This window comes from Triturus cristatus, chromosome 5_1 (assembly GCF_964204655.1).
Source record: "Triturus cristatus chromosome 5_1, aTriCri1.1, whole genome shotgun sequence".
Lineage (NCBI taxonomy): Eukaryota > Metazoa > Chordata > Amphibia > Caudata > Salamandridae > Triturus > Triturus cristatus.
In genome coordinates, this window is record NC_140587.1 from 118,693,046 (window position 1) to 118,719,125 (window position 26,080).

General features: G+C 44.9%; 2 pseudogenes; both read left to right on the forward strand.

The window, feature by feature from the left end:
• The first annotated feature begins 7,102 nt into the window (after positions 1-7,102).
• On the forward strand, positions 7,103-7,973 carry LOC146830342 (stomatin-like protein 2, mitochondrial pseudogene; annotated as a pseudogene).
• A 12,487-nt stretch (positions 7,974-20,460) lies between these two features.
• Positions 20,461-25,864, forward strand: LOC146830343 (stomatin-like protein 2, mitochondrial; annotated as a pseudogene).
• The last annotated feature ends 216 nt before the right edge of the window (positions 25,865-26,080 follow it).

A 26,080-nucleotide genomic window follows, 5' to 3' on the forward strand; every position in this document is an offset into this window, starting at 1 on the left:
TTCCCTAACTGAAAGTGCACAGTTCCTTCCCCTGATGGGTTGTATTTTACCAAGGCTTCGAGCCCCATGTGCAAGTCATGCAACAACGCCACTGAGGCCTCATCCACCCCCATGTCCCTCAGCACAGACCACAATTTACATCGAAACACTGTGTCAAAAAGTGGGCTGAGGTCTATGAAGGCTAGATGTATACTTTACCTTTTAACCACAGTGTATGTTCTGACTAAAATGTATAAATTCAAATTCTGTTTTATAGTGTTTCGACCCGGCCTAAATCTGTATTGAATTTCTGACAAGATATGCTTGTTATTAGCCTAGTCTGTTAATCGCTTCAGGAAGACCCTACCCAACACTTTTGCTTCTGCATGTATTAAAGAGATTGGACGGTAGCATGCTGGATCTGCTTCTTTCCTTTTTTGATGAAGGGTACTATAACTGATTGCTTCCATGAAGAGGGAATGTAGCCTCGTGCTGCTACATTCAGATGTTTTGTAATTAATGGGGTCCACAGATCTCCACATGATTCAAAAAGGTCACCTGAACCCCATCTGGACCCGGAACCTTCCCAGGTGACTATTCCAATATTCTTTCCCTTACCTATTCCAATTCAAAATAGACATTGGTTCCTTTGGCCGGATGTGCAATATGATTAGAATCACTGTCACCCACATATATACAACCAAAATTATCTACCCACTATTGCGCAGTTATGGTTACACTCAGATCCGGTGTGCCTTCCTCATTAAATAGTAGCTGGTTAAAGACTTTCCGGAAGGCTGCACTATTTCTTGTATTACAAGCCTCCTTAAGCTTATCCCAAGCTTCTCTCAGCAGGGCACTTAATCTATCCCTACTAGCTAACATATATGCTCTCCTAGCCACTTTAACAGCGCATGTCTGCCCTGGTTTTGATTTTAAGGCAACCTTTTGATATTTATAGGCCCTTGTACAATTCTTATTGAACCATTTAGGACATAGGCTAATTGCCTTGGTGTCATGTCTAGTCAGGGCTCGTCGGACCTCAGAACAAATGGTAGAAAATGAATCTACAGTGGCACGTTCATGTGTGTCAATATGTAATTTATGTGTCAAAAGTCCTCCTGTGTAACGTTCCCCCAAATAATACTCCTCCCTTGAGTTTTAAGCGTAAGCGAGTTTTTGTAGATGAGGGAAGTCTTGGCAGCAAAGTCCCACTAGCCAAATTCTGCTGTAATTGGATTGTGGTCGCTAAAGGTACTCCATACAATTTAAAATTTTAATGGAAACTGAATCAAGCATGCAAATATAAAAATATTGTCAATAGTTGTATTGTTACCGCTACACTTGAAAGTCTGGACAGTTGTGGGGGAGTCAAACTCTTCTTTAGATAAAAGATGAATAATGATTAACTCTGAGACCATATGGTTAAGATTATCACCCTGACCTGAGTGCATGCTATCAATATAATCTGCAATTTCCATATGTCCCTGATCCCTTCTTTTCTCAACACATGTCTTGCAAGGATGTAAGTTAAAATCCCTTACCAGCAGGACTATTGGTTGGAAGGACCACTCTAGCAATGTTTTTTGTCGAATCTTCTAAGTTCTACATCGAGTGCTAGCTCTGTAGATGGTAAATTATAAATACTGATTATCAGCACCCTAATGTTGTGGGGAAAATATAGTAGCACTCCCAAGATAATTCCAGAATCAAGTGCTATTAGTTCTGTAGTGCAATCTAATCTTAAACTTATGAAGGAGGCCTTGGCTTTAGCCCGAAAGGCAATAAACCCATCCACAAACAAAATCCCTTCTATGTCCCAAGTTTCTTGTAAACACATTATCCCATATTTTTTGCATAGGTCCACCCCTGTTTATCTGCTAATAGTGAGCTTAACCCTGAAATGTTCCAACTAAGGGGTCGATTACGATGCCGTCCGGAAAGGCTCCAAACGGGATTCAGGTTAATTGGATACGGAACCTATGTTTCCGACCGAATCGCACATTTTTCCGAACGACCAATTACAATGCAAGGAAACTGTTTGGGCTGTCCAAATCGGTTCCGAACAGCATTCAAACAGCCCGAGTCATTTGAAGCCGAATCATACAGCCCTATAGACACGGTTTATGAATGAGCGATTACGATGACCAATTTGGACAGCCTTCCCGATTCAGTCTGCCGACACCAAATGGCTGTCGAAATTTGACTTTGGGGGCCTGTAGCAGGCCCCGATCACCCATAGGCCTCCAGTTGGGGCCCGTGGGGGTACCCAACTGACCTCTCTTACCAAGCATGACCAGTGTGGCAATCACCATGGGGTGCCCATCGTACGGTGCATGGTTTTCCCAAACCACCCCTTTTTGCAATGGTAGCCTGTGTTCTCGTTCGGAATACAGGTTCCCATTGAAGTTGATGCGAGTCCGACCGAACAATGTCATAATCGTTTGGTGGGACTCGCAGAACCCGAGTTGATCTGAAACTTCTTTGAAACAGTTTGGTTGGAAGAGTTTCCGCACTGCATTCTAATTGACCCCTTAGTATGGACAAATTACTTTTTGTAGTGTTCAAGATTACTTCTTCCCCAGTCACTCTCCCTGTTATGTCATTAACACACAAATTCAGCTACTCTCTGGGATCATGCAGAGGGGGACCATTCTCTTCTCTGGAAAGTCAATCTACATCTGCAAGGGTATCGAAGTGGTGATATGTAGGTATAGCAGAAAAGCTGTACATGCTCACCGGGCCAACCTACCTTTACTGTTGAGGTTACATATGTGCCCCCCCTAGGTACATTAGGTGCCAAACTCAGTTTGATCGTTTGTTTATAAAAATAACCCAAAGGCAATAAAACAATGTCTGCATCGGTACTCAAATTCCCAAGTAATAAGCTTTAAGCCAAATGATGAGTATTAAAATTAACAATAATGCAATCTACTTGTATATCTAACTTCCTAGGGCCGATCCACCCCACCCGCCTTAACATCAAGATGTTATTGGACAATCTAGGTGGAACTCTTCTGTAGCGGCCCTACCGGTTCACAGTCTTGTTAAATAACTGCTCACATAACTAATTTTGACTCTTCCTTAGGCCAGGAACGCCAGCAAGGATGATCACATATGGGCAAGAGGCTGGGGGAAATCTTATCACCGGTTGTACTTCCACTCCGACTTCGCCCCATCTTCTGTCTCTTCACTTCTCTGACCCTTAAGTGCTATGGGAGGTGATTCTTCCAATCGGGTTTTGTTCTTAGGAGCTATGGTGCCCCTCTGTGTATGTGGATTTGGGAGATTATTAGGACAATTCCTGCCTGTTTGGGAGCTTTTTTAGGGACTCCGGGGTCCCCACGGACCCCTGCCCCCACCACATTTTCAACAGAGCGGCCGACACCATTGCACCCATGCTCTGCCACACCATCAACCAATCCATGGCAACCGCCTCATTCCCCGATGACTGGAAACATGCCGAGATCAAACCCCTCCTGAAGAAACCCTCAGCGGACCCCACCGACCTAAAAAATTACAGACCCATCTCCCTGCTCCCGTTCCCAGCGAAAGTCACCAAGAAAGCCATCGACAGCCAACTCGCCACATTCATCGAAGAGCACAACATCCTCGACTCCTCCCAATCCGGCTTCAGAAAAAAACACAGTACGGAAACCCCCCTCCTCACCGCAACAGAAGACATCCGCACCTTACTAGACAAAGGAGAAACAGCAGCCCTCATCCTCCTCGACCTCTCAGCGGCACGCAACCTGGGAATCATCCTGGACTCAGAGCTCAAAATGGACCGCCAGATCAACTCAGTCTCCTACGTAATACCTTCAAATGGATCCCCCTCAAACACAGAAAGACCATCAATCACGCCCTGGTCACCAGCACGCTCGACTACGGCAACGCATTCTATGCTGGAATAAAAAAAAAACTCACCCCCAAACTACAGAACATCCAAAACGCCACCGCAAGACTAGTCCTCAACCTGCCAAGACAATGCCACATCTCCCAGCATCTGTGCACAGTCCACTGGCTCCCCATCGAAGCTAGAGTAACCTTCAAGATGCTAACCCACACTCACAAGGCCCTCCACGACACCGGACCAGCATACCTGAACAGCCGACTCAAATTCCACGCACCCCAAAGGACCCTACAATCAGCCCAGTTCTCCTATGCCGTGGTCCCCACACCAGAAAGACCAGATCGGGAGGCCACTCCTTCTCTTTCCATGTGGTCAGAGCCTGGAACGACCTTCCGCTCCACCTCCGACAGACAACATCGCTCCCCATCTTCGCAAGAAACCTCAAAACCTGGCTCTTCGACAAACCCCCTCCTTAATGGACTAGAACCTGCGACCCCCCTCACCCCCCGCCTTTAGACCCTTACGGGTGAGTAGTCGCGCTTAACAAACACCTGATTGATTGAGGGAAGAAAATTTTGATATCGGCTGGGGGACAAGGTTGTGGGGACCCATGGGAATACTTCTCAAGCCTACCTAATGGAGCTTTGGTACATCCTCACACTTACATCCTAGGGTTGCAGTGTTGGTCGAGCTCAGTTGAACCAACACAATCATAAACAGTGATTTGTGGTTAAAAAATAGCTTGGGACTCCAAAGCTGGGGTCCTGTGACTGTGATACTGAGTCGTCTGTACCCTTGTTGTAAGACTGTTTTCTAATGGATCAGGATTTAGGCCAAAGCAGTATTTTGGACTGTTAAACACAGCAAACATGGAGAAGCGGAGAAAAGATTAGCCATTGGAAAGACCGACGATTATATCAGGCCCCTGGTACTGCCAAGTAAGGTCTTTCAGCTTCACTTAGAGCCTCAGCCTGCCCCCTAGATCCATGTGCAACAGTTGATTCTCCGCTGTGTAGCTCAGAGCTCATCCGCCGACAGCTGGAACCAGAAAATTAGTGCACAGCATGGGAGGAGGTGGAGGCGAGTGAAGCGGCCGGGACCCGTCTCTCTCATATTGGTTGTGGTATACCATCTCTGAGGATATTATTTCAACACCTCGGGGCATATTTACTAGCAATTTTCACTTTTAAATGTTGCACTGTTTTTAAATATTATAAATTGGAAACACAAAGGGCGCGATTCACAGAACTAACTTAAGACAAAATCCTAAACTTACTACCATTTTTGTATTCACAGAAGGCACTTACTCATTTTGGTATTCACAGAAGACACTTACTCACTTCGGTATTCACAGAAGTTAGGAGTTCTAACTTTAGGACTCCTAAATGCCTTCTGTGAATACCGAAAGTCTTAAAATTAGGATTTTTCTCAGTTTAGGAGTTCTAAAGTTAGGACTCCCAACTTTACTACTACTAAACTGAGAAACCTACTGGTACTCGCAAATTGCTCATGCAATCTCCAATTCATTCCTAAGGGCCTGGAGGCCCATAGGAATGAATGGTACGGCATTCCTTAATTGCGACTCGCAATTTGCAAGTCGCAAATAAGGAATGTGTAGGAATCGCTATTTTTATAGCGATTCCTACATGCATAGGCTTTTGCAATTCCTTAATTGCGATTCCTTAATAATCGCAATTAAGGAATCGCAAAAGCCGACGTTGATGCATGTGCCAGATAGTTCTTTAGACGAGCCTATGATTAAACCATATCTCAGCCCTGTTGTTAATGTTCCCAGAGCCATGAAACCTATGGTGAACGCACAATATAGATGTTCCTTATAACATAACATAACATACCTTAACATAACATAATATAACATAACTGAGTTTGCGTCTGAAAAGTGACACAAGCGAGCAGTCACTGCTGATTTGTGATTTACTTTGCAGGTCAAAACTTCATTTGTGCCGGAATGCAGCCCTAAAATAATGCAAAGTAGCATTGCTTTATGTTGCTTTGCGTCAAGGTGGCACATGCACATTCCCAAGCAACCACCGATGTTTTGGGAAAGAGAGCCCTGTCTCCTTACATTTGTAGACAGGGCTTTCAACAAAACCTAACGCCTATTTAAGGATGACCTTAACTTGGAGGCTTTTTTCGATTTCTCCAAACTTATTGAACTTTGCATATGTTTTGCACTGTACAGCACACATGCAAAGTGGGAAGCATTAAACTATGTCTATGCATAGTATTTTGTTCTGAAAGGTTAACCTTTTAATTAAAAACTAAAGCTTGACATCACACACAATCCCTTACACAACATCAAGGGGAGCCTAATGTGCATAATCTCAGGCAGAGAGGAAAAAAGCACCATATCTAAGTAGACATGGGGTTGTTTTACTCTCCCATTCATGCAACGCAGTGCAGCAATTCCGAGTCTACTCGCCCCTACTATTTGCTTCCTAATGCATTTACTTGCACACTTTTATCTCTGAGAATGAATAGGTAGTTTGTGGAGTTACTCTAAAAAAGGAAAGTAAAAAAGTAAATAACATTCATAAAGATTAAATATAGATCAGAGGAAACAAAAGTGGGAAAATGAAGTAAATTCTAAATAAACAAATAGTCAATTTGGATACATTTTTATTTTATAACACACTCTAACTATGAGAGCAAAATAAATTAAAAATACAACAGTAATACTTAAGAAAAGAGAAGGCAATTATAATTTGAATGTTTGACAAGTTTTGTGCTAACTTATTGGTTCTCCTGAGTGTTTCCACTAAACAAACGCACAGCTTCACACTTGTGGACTCCCTGAGTCAATGTGGACCCTTTTCAAGAACCGTAGGTCAGAAAGCTTGAAAATGCTTGGGCTCAATTTGCAACCATTGTCCAGTTTCAACTTTGCCGAGCTTTGTCAATGAAATTCAAACAGTGCTATCACAACTTTTGGATGGTATCCAATCTTTTCCACCTAATGCAAAACATGGCTAAGACATAAACTAGTTCCACACATTCACCCTGAGAAGCATCCCATTGTTAATATGCCTTCCTCCTGACTCAATTTTCCCATCCCTCTGGACCTGTGACCTTTCTGTTCATTTTCACCATTAAAGAGTATCCCAATCTTTATAAACCTGATAATCTGTTCCACAAGACCTGCAGTGCTGCTTGACCGTCCATGCTGCCAAGACACTGAATGAGTAGTCTGCCAGAAAGTAGAGTGTTGCTGAAACCCCTTTCTCTTTCCCCAGCACTTACTTAACATGCATGTCAGTAACACACACTGACACTGTGCTGAGGGCTGCCAAGTGCGGGGTGCAGGCCACCCTGCTCAGCAGATCCAAGCACAGGTTTCTTGAAGAATGGACCCCTGTAGCCCAACTGAGATGGGCTTCCAACATGCATATGAACGCTTTCATTTTGATTGTCTTGAAACTGAAATTCTGAGTAGTAGAGCACAAAAGTGGGTTTCACAGGATACTTGAGCCAGGTTTGAATTTCCTCATCTCTTTGCGGGAGAGGATTATGTAAGTCCAAAGTCTGAAAGTAATAGTCATCAAAAGTTCCTGAGCAGTCAGTTTAGATATTGTGGCACTACGGGTTGAAGGAGTTCTGTACCTTTGAATTATGGATCTCATAAGGTAAATTATAAAGTAGAAGACCCTAGGTATTCAGTAAATCAGCTGGCTCAAACCACAATATGGACAGAGCTAGGTAAAGTCTCACTAAACATATTCGCCCAAGATAGAGAGTCTCTCAATGGATATATTTTTGACACCAACAATCAAACCATGCACGTGTGGAGAATTGGATGCCTATGTGATGAGATCAAGGACATCTATGTTCCTCCCAGAGTCATGAAGTCCATGCAAATGATGGTATGGACAGGAAAAAGGAAGTAGGCTGTGGTGCTTGAGTGAGACGGAGCTTCAGAGGTGGCCATAAATGTGGCAGAAGGCAAGATGAGGTCCCAAGTTCTGGATATGAAGAACAGATCAAACAGGTGCTAGGTGCTAGTGAAGTCAATGCTATCCTGACAGTCATCACCCATAAAAAATACAGTATAATATGCCATGTTTATCAGAGAATAAATCATTCTAACCAGAATACAGAATCTTCTATGCTTCCAATACTTTAAGCTAGGTTTAATTTTTTATTCCAAATGATTGCATAATTAAAAGCTTAAATAAGTGTGCATCTCCATGAAAAAAAAAATCAGCAATGCCCAATCTGTAATATAAAATATTTGCAGCATCCAGAGACAATCTGTGTTAGGTTCCATTCAATTTTGTCCTGTGAGCAATTGTCTCTCACTACCAGTTGAACACTGCTGACCTATCAGTGCCACAGTCCTTATATATGCTGCAGGGACGAAGACAGAATTATCTGAACATGGAGGAGTGTGGGGCATGGCCCTGTCACACATGCCCCTTCTCAATCTACTTGGTCAGAGTATGTTCACCTCCCCGTTGACGGGAGCCAAGTGAGGAATTCTGCACTAAATAAAGGTAAACACTGTATTTTAAGGACAGGTTGTATGTATTCATGTTCTCTGTCTTGCTTGTCATTTAATTTTCTGAAATTGAGACATAAATAGAAATAGACTGTTCCTGGGGCATGGAAACACTTCTTCATAGTACTGATGAAAGCTCTGTACCCTTTGGCTAAGTAGAACAGGAGCTGAAACATGTTGCTTAACATAGAGAGTGCTTATGATCATTACTTCCTCAGACTCCCTATAATTTATTTTTAATCATACCAGAAACACCACCAATAAAAGGGATACCTTAGGTGTTTTCTAGTTTTTTTTAGCATAGAACCCAGCAGGAGAAATTATTCTACATGATCCCTGCAATATGGTTCCTGCTGGCTAGGGACAGGATGACTAGGCTGAGACCCGAGACACCATTAGGGTGTGTGACGGTTTTTTAAGCAACACTAAGTGATGTCCTTTAGGTGCGATTTATATTAAAAGGATGTTGAGTCCTATAATCCCTTGCCTCTCTTCTTTGTTCTAGAAATCCTTTGTTCTTAAAATTACTAGATATACATGTTGGTAAGGTATTGAACTCTGAATTACAGTTGACTTGTTGCTCTTGCAGTTGAGGTGTTGCTATTGAACTTCTCTTTTACTTGGTGTGATCTCCACTTATTGGAACTCACCTTAGCCCAGTCCCTGGCTTCCTCATATACTGGTTACTCCTAAAGTCTTGTATGACATTGTTTTCACTTCTGGTATCCTGCTCTACACCAGCTACTTTAAAGGAAAGCTTTTTTTCAGTGGGGCATAGTAATGGTAAGTGCAGCGAATGCAGGTTATGCTTTTACACCGTTCATTTTAAAGATAGCACTCTTATTATAATGTTGTTTTAGAACTACATTAAAAGAGGGACTTTATTTTTTATTATTTCACCCAATTTGGCACTGATGATGCCAGTGGCTTCAAAAAGGCTTTTTTATAGAGAAAATCTGCCTACCTCATTACCTTTACGATGCTACTCTCTGTACTGCTGTGGCCTGAGTTGTTTGAGAGGAGGGCGCAGTTACCAGACAGCCTAATCATTAGATAGTCGGCTGCCACCATCTCGGGCAGTCTAGTGCTCTTACATGCGTCTCCTACCCGGACTTACTTTAGTTATATAATAGTAGACCTCACACGGATGCACTGCAAATGCATGCAGCAGGCGTGCTGCTGGCACACCAAAGGCAAGCCCATCTGCGCCTGTCCGTGCCTGGACGCTGTCAGAAAGGCTATTTTTTACAGGGTAAGACTATGTCCCACTTATCTGATCTTATAAAGATAAGGAATCAAAATTATAGTACCTTCGGATTAGGGGCGTTACCATCATTGGATCAGGAAGGTCCATGGCACTTCAGTATTTGCAATTTTACTTGTACTCCCTCTCCTTCCCAGACCAAATTTTTATTTTTCAATACCGTGGGGCATAGCCCTTCAACAGGTAATATAGTATCTCTCTTGATATCCTTAGGTGTACCTCCTCTCAGTTACACAGCTTGTAGCTTAATGCACTCTCCATTCTGAAGCTTGCTTCGGAGCTCTGGGATCTTTTAGACACCACCAAACCAGATCTATGGTTTATTACTGAAATATCACTTCACTCTACTGCCTCTCCATCTATTGCAGTGTCATTCCTTGATGATTATAATTTAAGTAGACTTGACAGGCAATTGAGAATTGGGGGTGGGGTGGCCATTGCTGCACACAGCCCTATAAAGATTACATTCTTAGACTCCTGTTCCACTACTTGGTTGGAGATGATTGTCTTCCAGCTAGAAACGACAACAAATGTAATCTGGAAGGGGGCTTTGGTCTATCTCCCTCCTGGCGAAAGAAAGATTTTAGCTTCAAGCTCATGGAATGGATATATCCTTACATCAGATAATTGCCTGCTCTTAGGAGATTTTAATTATCATGTGGACAATCGGTCTGATCCTGATTCTATCTGTCTTCTTGCAGGTTTGGAATCCCCTGGTCTTCATCAAAAGGTAGTAGGTCCCACCTATATCACTGGACATGCTCTGGATGTAGTATTTACCAATGCCCCAGACTTAGTGGTTGATCCCACAGTTGTTGAGTTGTGGACTGGCCACTTCTCTCTAAATCTTCATTTGGTACTTCAGAAACCTTGTATTGTCTATTCCAATGTTTTCAAATCTATCAGACCTTGGAGGAATGTAGTTCCTTTTTCTTTCTGCCCTGTTTTTATCCCCGCTCCTTTGAGGGAATATAAAGATATGGATCTCGCTTTAAAGGTTTTTGAGGACTCATTTATGCTGGCCCTAGATTCTATTGCCCCCTGAAACTGAGTAAAATGAAAATAAAAAATATTCTCACTCCTTGGTACACTGAATCTCTAAAGAAGGAAGAATCCATACGTAGAAAACATGAGCGCAAAAGGAGAAAGTCTAAATCAGATGAGGATAAACTCATTTATACATCTGCTTTAAGAAAATATCTAAAAAACACCAATACTGCAAGAAGAACCCACATTGTTGACAGAATAAACTCTGCAAAGAATTCTTCAAAAGAGCTTTATAAAATTTCAAATGAATTCACCAAGCCGATTATCTATAGTTCTACCATCCATGCATCTCAGATGCTCTGTGATTATCTTGCATTACATTTTCAACTAAAGCTCTATATTATTTACCAATCTAACCTAGGTAACACCCAGTTCACCACATTGTAGTTTTTAACTCTGCTACCCCATATCAGGTATTGAATCAGCTAAATAACATCAAATCTAGATCCAAATTGAATCCCATCCCCCCCACATTATTGCCACTCTGTCTCCAATACTTCTTGCCCCCATTACAGACCCATGCATTATTTTGTTTAAGCTGGCAACTCTTCCATCTAAATGTAAAACTGCATTGATCAGACCCATTCTTAAAAAAAACTATGGCTGATCCTACAGAAATGCAAAATTATAGGCATATATCACTACTCTCTTTCGTTGCCAAAGTTACAGAGTCATTGGTGTCTTTTTTAGAATCCAACTCCTTGTGAGATCTCTCCCAGTCAGGCTTAGAGCACGGAGTCAGCGTTAATGGAGGCTACAGACAAAATAAGATTTGCCTTAGATCAGGGGAATTCGGCAATGCTGATTCTTCTTGATCTATCATCTGCATAAGATACCATTTCCCACCGAATTGTAATTCAGATATTTTAGGAGATTGATGTCAGAGGTAAAGCTCTGAAATGGGCGAAAAAAGTTTTATCAAAGTGAACTCACATAGTATAAATGGATCCCTATCATTCTAAAGCCATGGTCTTAGATAATGGGGTGCCACTGAGATCGATTTTGAGCCCTACTCTTTTTAATATATATATGTTTCCCTTGGCCAGGCTTATCAGGTCATGTGGTTTTGATACAATTTCATGCGCTGATGATATATTTTCATCACCATAGATACTAATCTGGAACTTACCAAAATCAAATTTAAAAACGGTATGATAAAAATTGCATCATGGGGGTGTGGCCGGGGAGCCAAACATGACGGATGCGTGTCCGTTCAGCTCCTTAGTTCATTCCCTCTAAGGACCTTAATCCTACACGATCCTCAACCCCGAGCCTGACTTGGAAGGGTGCCTGGTTGCGGTGCCTGTCGTGACCCGGCAGTCGTGTTTTGACGGCCACCGACGCACACGAGGGGAAAGGCAGGACACTTGGGGTTGTGGCTGCGCAGGGCCCTGTGGTCAGAGAGGCGGCTGCCATTCCTGCCTCTATCGGAATCTGAAGCGGAGCGGTGTCGTCGTGGCAGTGCAGCCCCGCGGGACGATCAGTGGGAGATGAAGAGCCGGGAGTTCCCACAGCGCCGCCATAGCCGGCGCCCCTCCCCCATGTCCTGCATCGCAGTCCGGTGTGGCCTTGCGTGGCTCCTGCGACCCCGGGGCGGGGCGCGAGTGGGTCCTGCCATCGGGGTGTCCGCACGAGTGCGGCGGACCTTCAGCCTGGTGACAGGCCCTCCAGGGAGATCTGCTGGCATTACCCGATTGGAGGCACTGATGAGACGGTGCGGCACCACCGCAGAACCCATCACTGGCACTACGGGGAGCCCGGTGCCCACTTGACTCAGGTGAGGGGTGCCCGGGAACTGGCAATTTATTTTTATTTTTTAATTTGTCATGGCTTTGACCTGAGAAGAGGCCCCGGCTCATGAAACTGCCCGGTCCTGGCGCCCTGGTGTGGCACTGGGCTGTGACTCCGTCCCTATCTGGAACTACCACATAGTGCTTGGCTGCTCCTGCGAAGGATCCTCCATATAGAAAGCGCTGCAGCTGGTGAGCCCCTACGAAACCGTCTACAGTGGGCGTTTTGAGCTGCGACGCCGCCCTGTGTTGGAGTCTGACCCGGGCTGCCCCTTGTTTGTGTTTGCTGCCGCTCGCAGGTGACTACTATATCGACTGCCAGGTTGTTCCCGGTCACCATGGGCAGGGATAAAGAGGGTGTGGTGGCCCCCACGCAGGATACTATGGACCGCTTTACCACCTCTGCTAACCTTCCAGTGGAGGAGTCCACGGAATGATTATCATCAGATGCGGCGAAGTTGCTGGATGCTATCACACAATCGCGGACAGCCCTCGAGACCCAGATCGGAGCCGTGGGCACAGAAGTGTCTTTCCTTCGCCAAGATCTGTGAAAAGTGGTCGACCGTATCACAGAAGCGGAGACCAGGGTCTCCACTGTCGAGGACTCCGTCACGGGACTACAGCAAAAAGTGGACAAATTGACCAAGCAATCACAGGATCTAGCGGCACGGGTCGAAGATGCAGAGGGGCGGCCCGACCACAACAATCTGCACCTGGTGGGCTTTCCAGAGGGCTGTGAGGGGAGTTCCATGGACAAGTTCATATCAGACTGGCTAAAGACACTGTTGCCCCAGGAAGCCATGTCCTCCTGTTTTGTGGTTGAGAGGGCTCACTGTGCTCCGGCTAAGAAACCGCCACCAGGGGAACGCCCAAGGCCAGTGATTGCCCGACTCCTTAATTATGCGGATCGGGACGCAGTACTTCGATATGCCAGGCTCCATAAAGATAAATTGGTCTTCGACTCACACCCCATCATGGTTTTCCCTAATTACAACAAGTTGGTGCAGCAACAGCGTCAGTCTTTTGTTGCTGCCAAGAGAAGGCTACGTGAACTAAATCTCTGGCCCGGATGAAGGTGATGTTCAATGCAAAAACATTTTTCTTCGATACACCGGAGGAAGTCTCTGCGTGGACTGACGAGAGACATATTCTTAAACCTCACACACCGCCTCCGGTGGACTCTGATTCCTCCCAGGGCTCGCATTAGAGTGGTCGACAGGGCAGAGGTGCAACATCCCAGCGTCATCGATCCTGCTCCAATTGGTGTGCCCCAGAGCTGACGGGCTCTGGAGACTGAACTGCATTGGGACTCATTGCCTTGTTTTCCCTATGTTCCCTTCCTGGGGCGGGTTTTGCCTACAGGCGGTGGCCACACACTAATTTGATTGGGCCAAAATGATGGGGGTATTTCTACAGGCCCTGGAGGGATCTGAACATAGCTTGCCCTGAATGTTTTGGGTGATGTTGGATAAGTTGGGTGGGGGGAACCCATTGGAGGGACTGCTAGGGTCATCCTGTTGGGGGCCTGGGGTGGGTTTCTACCGCAACAGATACTCCGTGTTACAGGGAGTATGGGGGTTGGGGGCGGGGGGACGAGGAACAGTTTCTCAGTTGTTTTTTTCTTCATTGAATGTTTCCGCACCATTAACAAGTCACATTGCTTCACCTTGCACGCCTCAGTTGCAGTTGCCTTGTTGGACACCTAGGGATGGCTCACACAACAGGTAACACACCTCCGGGGAGCTTAATGTTCTTGCCTGGAATGTGCGAGGCTTGCTTAGTAACGTTAAACGAGGGGCAGTGCTCCACCAGGCAAAGCGGTATGCAGCAGATGTTCTATTGCTCCAGGAAACACATCTCCTGGGCACGAAGGCCCCATACCTTGCCCGTTACGGTTACTCCACAGTATATCACTTTAGCTTCACATGGGGGCACAAGGTACAGCCATACTCATTCACAGAAGGGTGCCCCTCCAGGGTACACAACATTGGTTGGATTCAGGGGGCCGATACACAGCGGTCTTGGTTACCTTGGCCGGCAAACACATCACACTGGGTAGCGTAAATGCCCCTCTGCCTCTTGGTCAGACATTTGTAGATACAATTACGCAGCTTTGGGGGACCTTCTGGGTGGCCTTATGGTGTGGGGGGGGGGCGATTGGAATGATATTATGGGTCCATTAGATAGGTGGCGAGCCCGACAACCAGATACACCCCCCCACTACATCCAAAGTGAATGTACTCGCACATACTCTGGGATGGGTGGACATGTGGTGGGCCTTACACGCGGCCGACGCTGGATTCTCATATGCGTCATCGGTTCAACCCACTCTCTCATGTCTTGATTATTTATTCCTTCCACATAGCTTTATGCACAGGGTGGCACATGCATCCATTCTGCCCCGTGGCCTGTCGACCACTTGCCGATCCAGCTTAAATTACGACTGCTAACTAACAAGGCCCCCTATAGGTGGCACATGTCCCCCTGGCTGCTCCGTGATGAGGCATACAGGGAGATGATTAGTCAGGCAATCACCGATTACTTCAGATAGAATGTCGGCACATGCCAGTCCCCAGTTATATTATGGGAAGCGTTTAAGCCCACACTTCGGGGTGCAGATATAAGCTATTGCACCAGGGAAAAGCGTTGCTGCCTTGCCCAGGTACTTGACCTGGAGAGTAGGCAGGAAGAAACTCCAATCCCTCGTGGTGGGAGACTCAGACCCCGTGGTCCACCGGAATCTGCTGCACGCGCAACGAATGCTCCATCAAGCCCACATAGACTGCGCCGAAGAGGCCTGACTGGCCACCCAGCATAGGATTTACCAGTGGGGCGATAAGTCTAGTCAAATGCTTCATAAACTCTGACAGGCTAGGGTAGCCCAGACGCAGGTACCTCTTCTGCGGTCCCCCGCAGGGGTTGCCTGTACATCCCCTGAGGTGGTTGTTCAGGACTTCGCTGATTTTTATGCGGCGTTGTATGGAAAACGGGAGGTCATTTCCGAATCCCTCATAGATGCCTTTTTAGTGGATATCCCTCCCTGCCACCTATCGGACGAGCGGCGTGATGCCCTGGAGCAGCCTATTTTGTTGGAGGAATTGCGGTCGGACCTCTCCAACATCCACCCTGGCCGTGCACCGGGCCCGAACGGGTTCCCATGTGACTTCCTGAGGCCTCATCTGGAGTCTCTGGGACCTCATTTGCTCGAGGTGATTCATGACACCTCGGAGCAGCATATTCTGGGTTGTCTGCTCTCCCCACTGCTGTTCGCACTGGCTATTGAGCCCCTGGCAGCGTGGGTCCGTCTAGACTCTAGCCTACGGGGTTTGGATTGATCTCCGGAATGCTCAGATAGGATTGCGCTTTATGCTGATGACACCCTGTTTTTTATGTTGGATCCATGGGTCTCTGGGCCCTGGGTGCTGCAGATTCTGAGGGTCTTCGGGTAGACCTCCGGCCTCTGCGCTAACCCATCCAAATCCATATTATTTCCGATCTGCGGTGACCAGTGGTCCAAAGCTTGGGCCTCGCAGTTGGTGATTGCTGAGTCAGGCTTCCCATACCTTGGGGTGGTTATTACACGGTGCCCAACTGAAGCATGGTCACGGAATATTGCGCCGTTACTGCCTACAGTTCGAGATGACAAAACGGTATGGTCACAACTCCCTCTTTCGTTATATGGTAGATCGGCCATCTTTAAAATTGTGTCTTTGCCTCGCCTGCTCTATAGGCTGCAAAATTACCCCTTTCCAATCCCCCCATTCTGGTTTCGTCAAATTAATGCATTACTCAATAGATTTCTCGGGGGGGGGCGAAGCAGTTCGGGTGGCGCTTGCGACCTGTATCCAATCTATCTATTGCAGTGGGAAAACGGCGGCAGATGTACAGGCGTATGACCGGACATCGCATCTCTTTGTGATAAATGACTGGTGGTACTGCTCACAATCGGACCCAGCTGACGCTGTGGAATGACTCTTCATGGCCGAAACCCCATTACTCGACTTTTTGCATAGCTCCTCGTCTCTGACGGAACTCCGCCCAGCATGTGGGATGGCCATTCAGATCTGGAGGCGAGCGGTCCGACAGATGGGTTGGTGGAGCAAACTCACCAGTGCTACGCCCCTTTGACACTGCACACACCTTAGGCCACTCACGGCTCTGGCGGGCTTCCGTAGGTGGGATGACATTGGGATTTCTGTGTTGGGAAGATGTAATGCGGGGGTCCACATTCAAATCCTTTCAGCAGCTACAGGCTGATTTCGGCCTCCATAAAACGCAATTCCACAGATATTTGTAACTCAGACACGTTATATCCCCTCTGATACAGGGCCTCACTGGGATCCCGGAGTTCCACCCGTTGGAGGGCTGGTTGCTCATGGGGGACCTCGGTGCCCACAAGATTTGTCTAATCTATCACACACTGATCACACATTCCACAACCACTATACCCCAGACCCGGGTGGCATGGGAAGCAGATTTGCCCACACTGACAGATGATGACTGGGCAGAGGCACTGGTTAGCCCTCGGTACTCTGCAGTCTCCACCCGATATCGACTGATCCAGTTCAAATATCTCCATAGGATTTACTTTACATGTCTGCGCCTATACAGGATGGAGGCTATTCAGTGTGTCTCCGATGTTATTCGGATGAGGGGTCTTTCCTCCACACTGTGTGGACTTGTGCGGCACTGCAACATTTCTGGTCGGGCATAAGGTCCTGCTTGGGGCAAGTGCTGGCATGGTGCATTCCTGCAGACCCTCGATTTATATTCCTACACAGGACATTGGGAGGAACAGATATAAAAGGCATTTATTGTTTCTAGGGCTTGAACTAGCTAAGCGCGACATTGCTCAACATTGGAAGGCGACACTCTCACTAGGGGTGGGCGGAATTTGCCAAATTGCGTTACGCAAATCTCCGCGAAACGGTAAAAAATCTCCGCGAACACGCAGAAATTCCGCGAACACGCGGAATTGCTTGTTCGCGATGCTTTTTTCCTGTTCACAATTGCTGTTTGCGTGTCGGGGAGAAATATCTCGCGAACACGCATTTTGAGATCGCGAACAAGCAAAACTTTCGCGAAATCGCGGAAAGCAGACTTTTTAGCAATTTCACGTTCTCCGCGGAACGCGAAATTACGCAAATTCCGCGAGCGGAACGGAATTTACCGCCCAGGCCTAACTCTCACCCAGTATAGGCCCCTGGAAGAAAGCAATGGATAGGTGCCTGTCCACTGAAGTGGCAGTATTTCAGGCTCGGGATGTCCGCAAAAACACAAAAAGATTTGGGCCAGACAGGCCACGTACCGTGGCATAGACTTGTCACTTCTGGAGTCAGTGGCTCCCTGAGATCCAATTGATAGGCTGGTTGCGAGCAATTCACCAATATAGGTTAATGGGGTTGTGCAGAGGTGAAGAAGCAAGATCACACTATGTTTGTATAATGTTAGTTAAGTGATGTATGGTGCGTGGTTGGGGGTGGGGGTTTGGGTCTGCAGTTCTGAAGATATCATTAGGGATGTTATACGGTGCCTTGCTAGTGTATTTTGTATCTTTACATGCTTTGATGCTCACTGGGCCTTGCCCATATGGTACCTTGAAAATCAATAAAATTTGATGTGAAAAAAAATTGCATCCTAGATGAAAACTAATTTCCTTCAATTCAGCGCTAGTAAGAAGGAAGTCTTACTTTTTGAGAAAGCTCACTCAGTCTGGTCTACTGACTGGTGGCCATCCGAACCTGGTTTGTCCCCGTTGCCTAAAAAACTGGTAAAAACTGTGGGTGTCTTTCTAGACAATAATCTCTCTATGAGCGAGCATGTTAAAACTATCTCTGAAAACTGTTTGACCTAATGCGCATGATTAGGAAAGCTTTTCACTGGGCTCCTCTGCATGCCAGGAAAAACCTAGTCCAGGCATTGATAGTGAGCTACCTCGTCTAAGGTAATTCCCTTGTAGTCACAAAGAATGAAGGCCTATTTTCCAGACTGCAGGTGGTACAGAACACAACAGCGGACCTCGTCTGTAATCTTCCTCTGCGATCTCTACCTGAATATTTATTTTGTTCCCTTCATTGGCTTCCCATACAATCCTAGGCTCTTTAAAGTTCTGTTTTTAATCATTACATCACTGCATGGGAAGGGACCACTGAAGCCATATATCCTTGTACGCAAGCTCAGATCCAGTGTGCTACTATTGCTACACACCAAACGTATCTGTACTGCCAGATATGGTGGCTGCTCCTTTTCCTTTTTAGCTCCTAAACACTGAAATCAGCTACCCTTGCCTCTTCATTCTTGCTAAGATTTAACTTAAGAAACTCCTGAAAACATGTTTTTTTGCTTTTTCATCATTCTTACGGAATTGTGACCTGTATCTGACGGCTTCTGCACCAAGAGATCCCCTCTGGGATGATTTGTGACCTAATAAATATAAATATACATATAATTATAAATATAACATTTGATAGTGACTGCCTGGTAAATGTTGTTTTCCCTTGGGATGCTTCCACTATTTTGTATTCTCTTGTCTTTGTTACCCAGTTCTTCTCTTTTTACTCACACCCCTTTCTTGAACACTATTCTTATTTTCTTCTACCAACCTACGTTTTCCTACCTCTTCACTTTACACTTTAATTTTCCTGCCTCAGATATTTCTCCATTGATGGAGCTCAAATTATTATAATTTTTTTATTAATTATTGTTCTACCTTCAACAGTCTTGGGTTTTTCTATTTGTGAATAAACACTTGACCTATATTGATTCATCTTGTTTGTTCTGTGATTGAACAATTTGAAATTTGTTAACCGCAACCAAGTCTCTTGACTGATATTTATAAATCACAAAAAAAACCTCAAGTGCATGTTTGTATCATTTAAAACCATGCCCCCATAAAGAACCTTCATGCCATCCTAACATGTAGTATCTATGTCTGGGATAGAATGCCACGGAGGCCACTTTAATGCATATGTTCTGGTAATGCCCTTCAATACAAAGATATTTGCAGACTATCATCACAAAACTACACCTTGTGGGTAAAACACATATCAGAGCATAGCCTGCTTGGTGTGATATCAAGGCCTAAAACACAGAAGGTGTCAACCGAGTTAATGCGCTCAACATTGTCTCTTATGCCAGCAATACCCAGCAGAAGACACCTCAAACACTGAAGCAAATGTTATCAGCTGTATGCCCAAGGTCACAAACTGGATGCAAACTAAATGATTAAAACACAACTTAGAAAAAATGCAAATGCTCATATTTGGAAAAGACACTTCTCTCTGGCCCTCCGCCTGGTAACCTTGAGACCTAGGGCCAACACATAACCAGTTCATCCTGGCCATGAACTGAGGGATCTTGATCAACAATTAAATCTTGATGGGGGGGATGAGCATGTTTGCGCAGTCGGTGAGCCATCTGTAAAGTTTGTTGGCTGCAGAGTTGAGGTGTTCTTCTGTGATCTTGCTCCAGTTTCTGCATGAGGGGCGTGGTGTAGGTTTGTGTGCAGTGGGTTTCGAGAAGGAGAAGTGACTCAGTGGTGGTCTGTCCAGAGGGGTTGCGTGGTGTGGCTGAAGCGAATGTTGTTTCATCCTGCGAGTATGAAGTCAAGGGTCTGTCCTGCCTTGTGGGTGTGGACGATGATGACCTGCTTCTGTCTGATGTTGTCAAAGTTGTACAGTAGGCTGGTGGAGTTGGGGTCGCTGAGGTTGTTGAGGTGGAAATTCAGATCTCCGAGAAGTGTGCAGTCCAAGGAGGCGAGGGTGTGGGGCACGATGAGGTCTGTGATGGTAGTGGTGAACAGTGCACGAGGTCCAAGAAGTCTATAGGCCAGAGTTACGCATAGAGTCATTCTGGGATTGATCTGGATCTGGAAGTGGAGGTATTCCATGGGGGGGGGGAGCATTCGTTCGAGCTTGCCGTTGTGAGTTGGAGGGAGTATTTGTGTACGATGTAGAGTCCACCTCCAGGTTGGTTGGGGTGGTCTTTCTTCTGGCTCTTGCACCCATTGAGGATGGCAGTTGCAATGTCGGGTCCGGAGATTGCGTTGGTCTATGTCTCAGTGAGGAAGGCGACATCGGGTGAGAGGGTGTTGAGGAGGTCTCAGATTTCTACTGTGTGTCTGTTTAGGGAGTGTACACTGAGGAGGATACAGCTCAGGGGTGTGGGCTCATGGAATCTGGTGGGTTGGTGGTAGAAGTAGGAGTCGGGAGGTGGGTGGGTGAAGGAGAACTGGCCTTGGGTAGTGTTTGGCATCAACGGCTGGCAGTTGTTGTTTGTTCCTGGGTGGAGTGTGTGGAGGGTTTCTGAGTCGTCGAGGTGGGGGGTCGGGGTCGGAGGACCAGGGTCCCTGGCACTGGTTGCGGTCAGATCAAGAACAGGCACAGACTGGCTTACCTTTAACGCACCTTTACAGCGACTGCCATTAAGTAGGGGTCAGGGAGGGAGAGCATTTGGGAGGCGAGAGCAGGAATAGGCAAGGGGAGGGGCCACGGGGCCCGCAGCAGCAGGAAAGGGAGCATCACACCACACCTTAGAGAGCTTCACTATCTTATGGTTGCCACTGAGTCAGTTTTCAGAAAGGTGTGCCCACCTGACCTTTCCCTCTAGACTGTCCTTTAAACTATAATCTTCAATTTTTGGCAGTGATTTTCAGAAGAAATAATTGATGTCTACTTTAGGGGCTCAATGGACTGCCATTCCGGCTCGCTGAGCCCCTTGGGGTAATCTTGCTGATTCTGATGATTTGGTGGCATGTCTGTTAAAGAGTTTCCTCACCTCCAGGTCTTTTGTTCAGCCATTGTACCCTTCCAATACACAAACCCACTCATTCCAAACTCCTCACATTCACAGTCAAAGCACTACACAATCTACTCCCAACTTTCCTTAACAGTCTAATCTCCTTCCACCAACCATCCAGTCACCTCCACTCTGCAGCTCTCCTACTCACACACATCTCACACATGCACAGAACGAGATCATGAGGACAGGCATGCTCTTATGTTGCTCCTAAAGTACAGAGTCCTCTCGCTCCATATCAGAGCCTCCTCCTCTCTTCTTGAATTCCCCAAGAAGCTGAAGCCCTGACTTTTCAATTAACCAACCTCAGATTGTCAGGGCTAGGTGCACAGACCTACTCAGCACCAGTATATCCTTGTGTCTGATAATGCGCTTTATGAATACACATAACATAACAAAACTTTGAAGGCCAAAAAATGCAAATTCTAGATTGCCTGTGTGGATTATCTTAGTTATGATTTGTAAGAATACTTAGTCAAAGCTATTTCTGAGTTTCGACTGATTAAGATGTTTTCTGGGAGTGCTAGAATTTTTAGTCTGATTTGTTCCAAAGTGTGCGGAAAGCACACTTAACATGCACAATTTGTTGAACAAAAATAAATAATTTGTGTGGGGGAAGGAAATGGAAGAAGAATTCATAAAGCTCAGACTGGAGATAGCTATTGTGATTTCTCTTAAACCATTTGATACCCAAGACATATGACAGACTCAAGTCAAAAAAGCTTAGGTGCTGTTTTATTGCAGTCAAGAAGGTTGTGGCTAAAATTTGAAAGGGACAGAATTCAAATGTTTGGTGGTTGAACAGGAGGCCCTTGCTTTTGGTGGTGAGTTTATCATTTCAAAAGCTATTTGTGGGTACCCAATTTGTGATAAGGGTATATCACAAACTCCTACGTGTTTTGTTCACTACTAAGAGGCCTGGAAGGGCTATCTGTAGAACTGCAAAATGCAATTCAGATTGGAAGAGTATTGTTATCAGATGGAGTATATCCCAAGGATAGAGATAAACACTGCTGATTGTTTATCATGTTTACCAGCTATTCAACCTTTTGTTTTTGTCAAGAACACAGAGGAGGAGTCAAGTGTATTGGTTTGTTAGGTATCCGCTGCTAGGAGGAATTCCATTTCAGAGTTGATAGGGCTAGCTTCGTTGAGTGAGGATGAGGTTGTGGGAAAGGTTATGGAGTATGTGATCAAATGTTGACCAGGACCTAGGAACTTCAATGGAGATGTTAGACTGTACCTCCAAATTTCTGTGACGTTATCAGTGATTGATGGTTTGCTATGTTGGTCTGATCTCTTGGAAGGTTCTGTCTAATATGTGTCATAGGGTTTGATACCGAGCCCATGTGCATGAAGGCAAAAAATCTGAGGGTTAGGGAGGTAATGGTGGCCTGGGTTAGACAGGTGCATGGAAAACTCTGTGAGGCACTGAATGACATGTGCCATTAGTGACACGTCCCGGATCATTGAACTGAGACCTGTGGATTAGGACACGGACAAGCCTTGGGCTAAGTTGTGGAGGATTTTATTGGTTCACTCATATTGATGTTGTCGATTACTTTTCCAGATTGCCTGACATCAAGTTTGTTCATTGTGATACCAGTGCAAAGGTAATAGCTTTATTCAATAGGTTGTTTGACAGCGAGGGAGTTCCAGATAGAAGAGTAATGGACAATAGGGTACAATTTACATCAGGGGAATGTAAGGAATATCTAAATGGTCTTATAGAAAGGAGGAACATGGTTATTAAGGACATCTTGCAATTGTTTGCAAGATAGTCATTTTGGTATTCACAGAAGACACTTACTCACTTCGGTATTCACAGAAGTTAGGAGTTCTAACTTTAGGACTCCTAAATGCCTTCTGTGAATACCGAAAGTCTTAAAATTAGGATTTTTCTCAGTTTAGGAGTTCTAAAGTTAGGACTCCCAACTTTACTACTACTAAACTGAGAAACCTACTGGTACTCGCAAATTGCTCATGCAATCTCCAATTCATTCCTATGGGCCTGGAGGCCCATAGGAATGAATGGTACGGCATTCCTTAATTGCGACTCGCAATTTGCGAGTCGCAAATAAGGAATGTGTAGGAATCGCTATTTTTATAGCGATTCCTACATGCATAGGCTTTTGCAATTCCTTAATTGCGATTCCTTAATAATCGCAATTAAGGAATCGCAAAAGCCGACGTTGATGCATGTGCCAGATAGTTCTTTAGACGAGCCTATGATTAAACCATATCTCAGCCCTGTTGTTAATGTTCCCAGAGCCATGAAACCTATGGTGAACGCACAATATAGATGTTCCTTATAACATAACATAACATACCTTAACATAACATAATATAACATAACTGAGTTTGCGTCTGAAAAGTGACACAAGCGAGCAGTCACTGCTGATTTGTGATTTACTTTGCAGGTCAAAACTTCATTTGTGCCGGAATGCAGCCCTAAAATAATGCAAAGTAGCATTGCTTTATGTTGCTTTGCGTCAAGGTGGCACATGCACATTCCCAAGCAACCACCGATGTTTTGGGAAAGAGAGCCCTGTCTCCTTACATTTGTAGACAGGGCTTTCAACAAAACCTAACGCCTATTTAAGGATGACCTTAACTTGGAGGCTTTTTTCGATTTCTCCAAACTTATTGAACTTTGCATATGTTTTGCACTGTACAGCACACATGCAAAGTGGGAAGCATTAAACTATGTCTATGCATAGTATTTTGTTCTGAAAGGTTAACCTTTAAATTAAAAACTAAAGCTTGACATCACACACAATCCCTTACACAACATCAAGGGGAGCCTAATGTGCATAATCTCAGGCAGAGAGGAAAAAAGCACCATATCTAAATAGACATGGGGTTATTTTACTCTCCCATTCATGCAACGCAGTGCAGCAATTCCGAGTCTACTCGCCCCTACTATTTGCTTCCTAATGCATTTACTTGCACACTTTTATCTCTGAGAATGAATAGGTAGTTTGTGGAGTTACTCTAAAAAAGGAAAGTAAAAAAGTAAATAACATTCATAAAGATTAAATATAGATCAGAGGAAACAAAAGTGGGAAAATGAAGTAAATTCTAAATAAACAAATAGTCAATTTGGATACATTTTTATTTTATAACACACTCTAACTATGAGAGCAAAATAAATTAAAAATACAACAGTAATACTTAAGAAAAGAGAAGGCAATTATAATTTGAATGTTTGACAAGTTTTTTGCTAACTTATTGGTTCTCCTGAGTGTTTCCACTAAACAAACGCACAGCTTCACACTTGTGGACTCCCTGAGTCAATGTGGACCCTTTTTAAGAACCGTAGGTCAGAAAGCTTGAAAATGCTTGGGCTCAATTTGCAACCATTGTCCAGTTTCAACTTTGCCGAGCTTTGTCAATGAAATTCAAACAGTGCTATCACAACTTTTGGATGGTATCCAATCTTTTCCACCTAATGCAAAACATGGCTAAGACATAAACTAGTTCCACACATTCACCCTGAGAAGCATCCCATTGTTAATATGCCTTCCTCCTGACTCAATGTTCCCATCCCTCTGGACCTGTGACCTTTCTGTTCATTTTCACCATTAAAGAGTATCCCAATCTTTACCAACCTGATAATCTGTTCCACAAGACCTGCAGTGCTGCTTGACCGTCCATGCTGCCAAGACACTGAATGAGTAGTCTGCCAGAAAGTAGAGTGTTGCTGAAACCCCTTTCTCTTTCCCCAGCACTTACTTAACATGTATGTCAGTAACACACACTGACACTGTGCTGAGTGAGGGCTGCCAAGTGCGGGGTGCAGGCCACCCTGCTCAGCAGATCCAAGCACAGGTTTCTTGAAGAATGGACCCCTGTAGCCCAACTGAGATGGGCTTCCAACATGCATATGAACGCTTTCATTTTGATTGTCTTGAAACTGAAATTCTGAGTAGTAGAGCACAAAAGTGGGTTTCACAGGATACTTGAGCCAGGTTTGAATTTCCTCATCTCTTTGCGGGAGAGGATTATGTAAGTCCAAAGTCTGAAAGTAATAGTCATCAAAAGTTCCTGAGCAGTCAGTTTAGATATTGTGGCACTACGGGTTGAAGGAGTTCTGTACCTTTGAATTATGGATCTCATAAGGTAAATTATAAAGTAGAAGACCCTAGGTATTCAGTAAATCAGCTGGCTCAAACCACAATATGGACAGAGCTAGGTAAAGTCTCACTAAACATATTCGCCCAAGATAGAGAGTCTCTCAATGGATATATTTTTGACACCAACAATCAAACCATGCACGTGTGGAGAATTGGATGCCTATGTGATGAGATCAAGGACATCTATGTTCCTCCCAGAGTCATGAAGTCCATGCAAATGATGGTATGGACAGGAAAAAGGAAGTAGGCTGTGGTGCTTGAGTGAGACGGAGCTTCAGAGGTGGCCATACATGTGGCAGAAGGCAAGATGAGGTCCCAAGTTCTGGATATGAAGAACAGATCAAACAGGTGCTAGGTGCTAGTGAAGTCAATGCTATCCTGACAGTCATCACCCATAAAAAATACAGTATAATATGCCATGTTTATCAGAGAATAAATCATTCTAACCAGAATACAGAATCTTCTATGCTTCCAATACTTTAAGCTAGGTTTAATTTTTTATTCCAAATGATTGCATAATTAAAAGCTTAAATAAGTGTGCATCTCCATGAAAAAAAAAATCAGCAATGCCCAATCTGTAATATAAAATATTTGCAGCATCCAGAGACAATCTGTGTTAGGTTCCATTCAATTTTGTCCTGTGAGCAATTGTCTCTCACTACCCGTTGAACACTGCTGTCCTATCAGTGCCACAGTCCT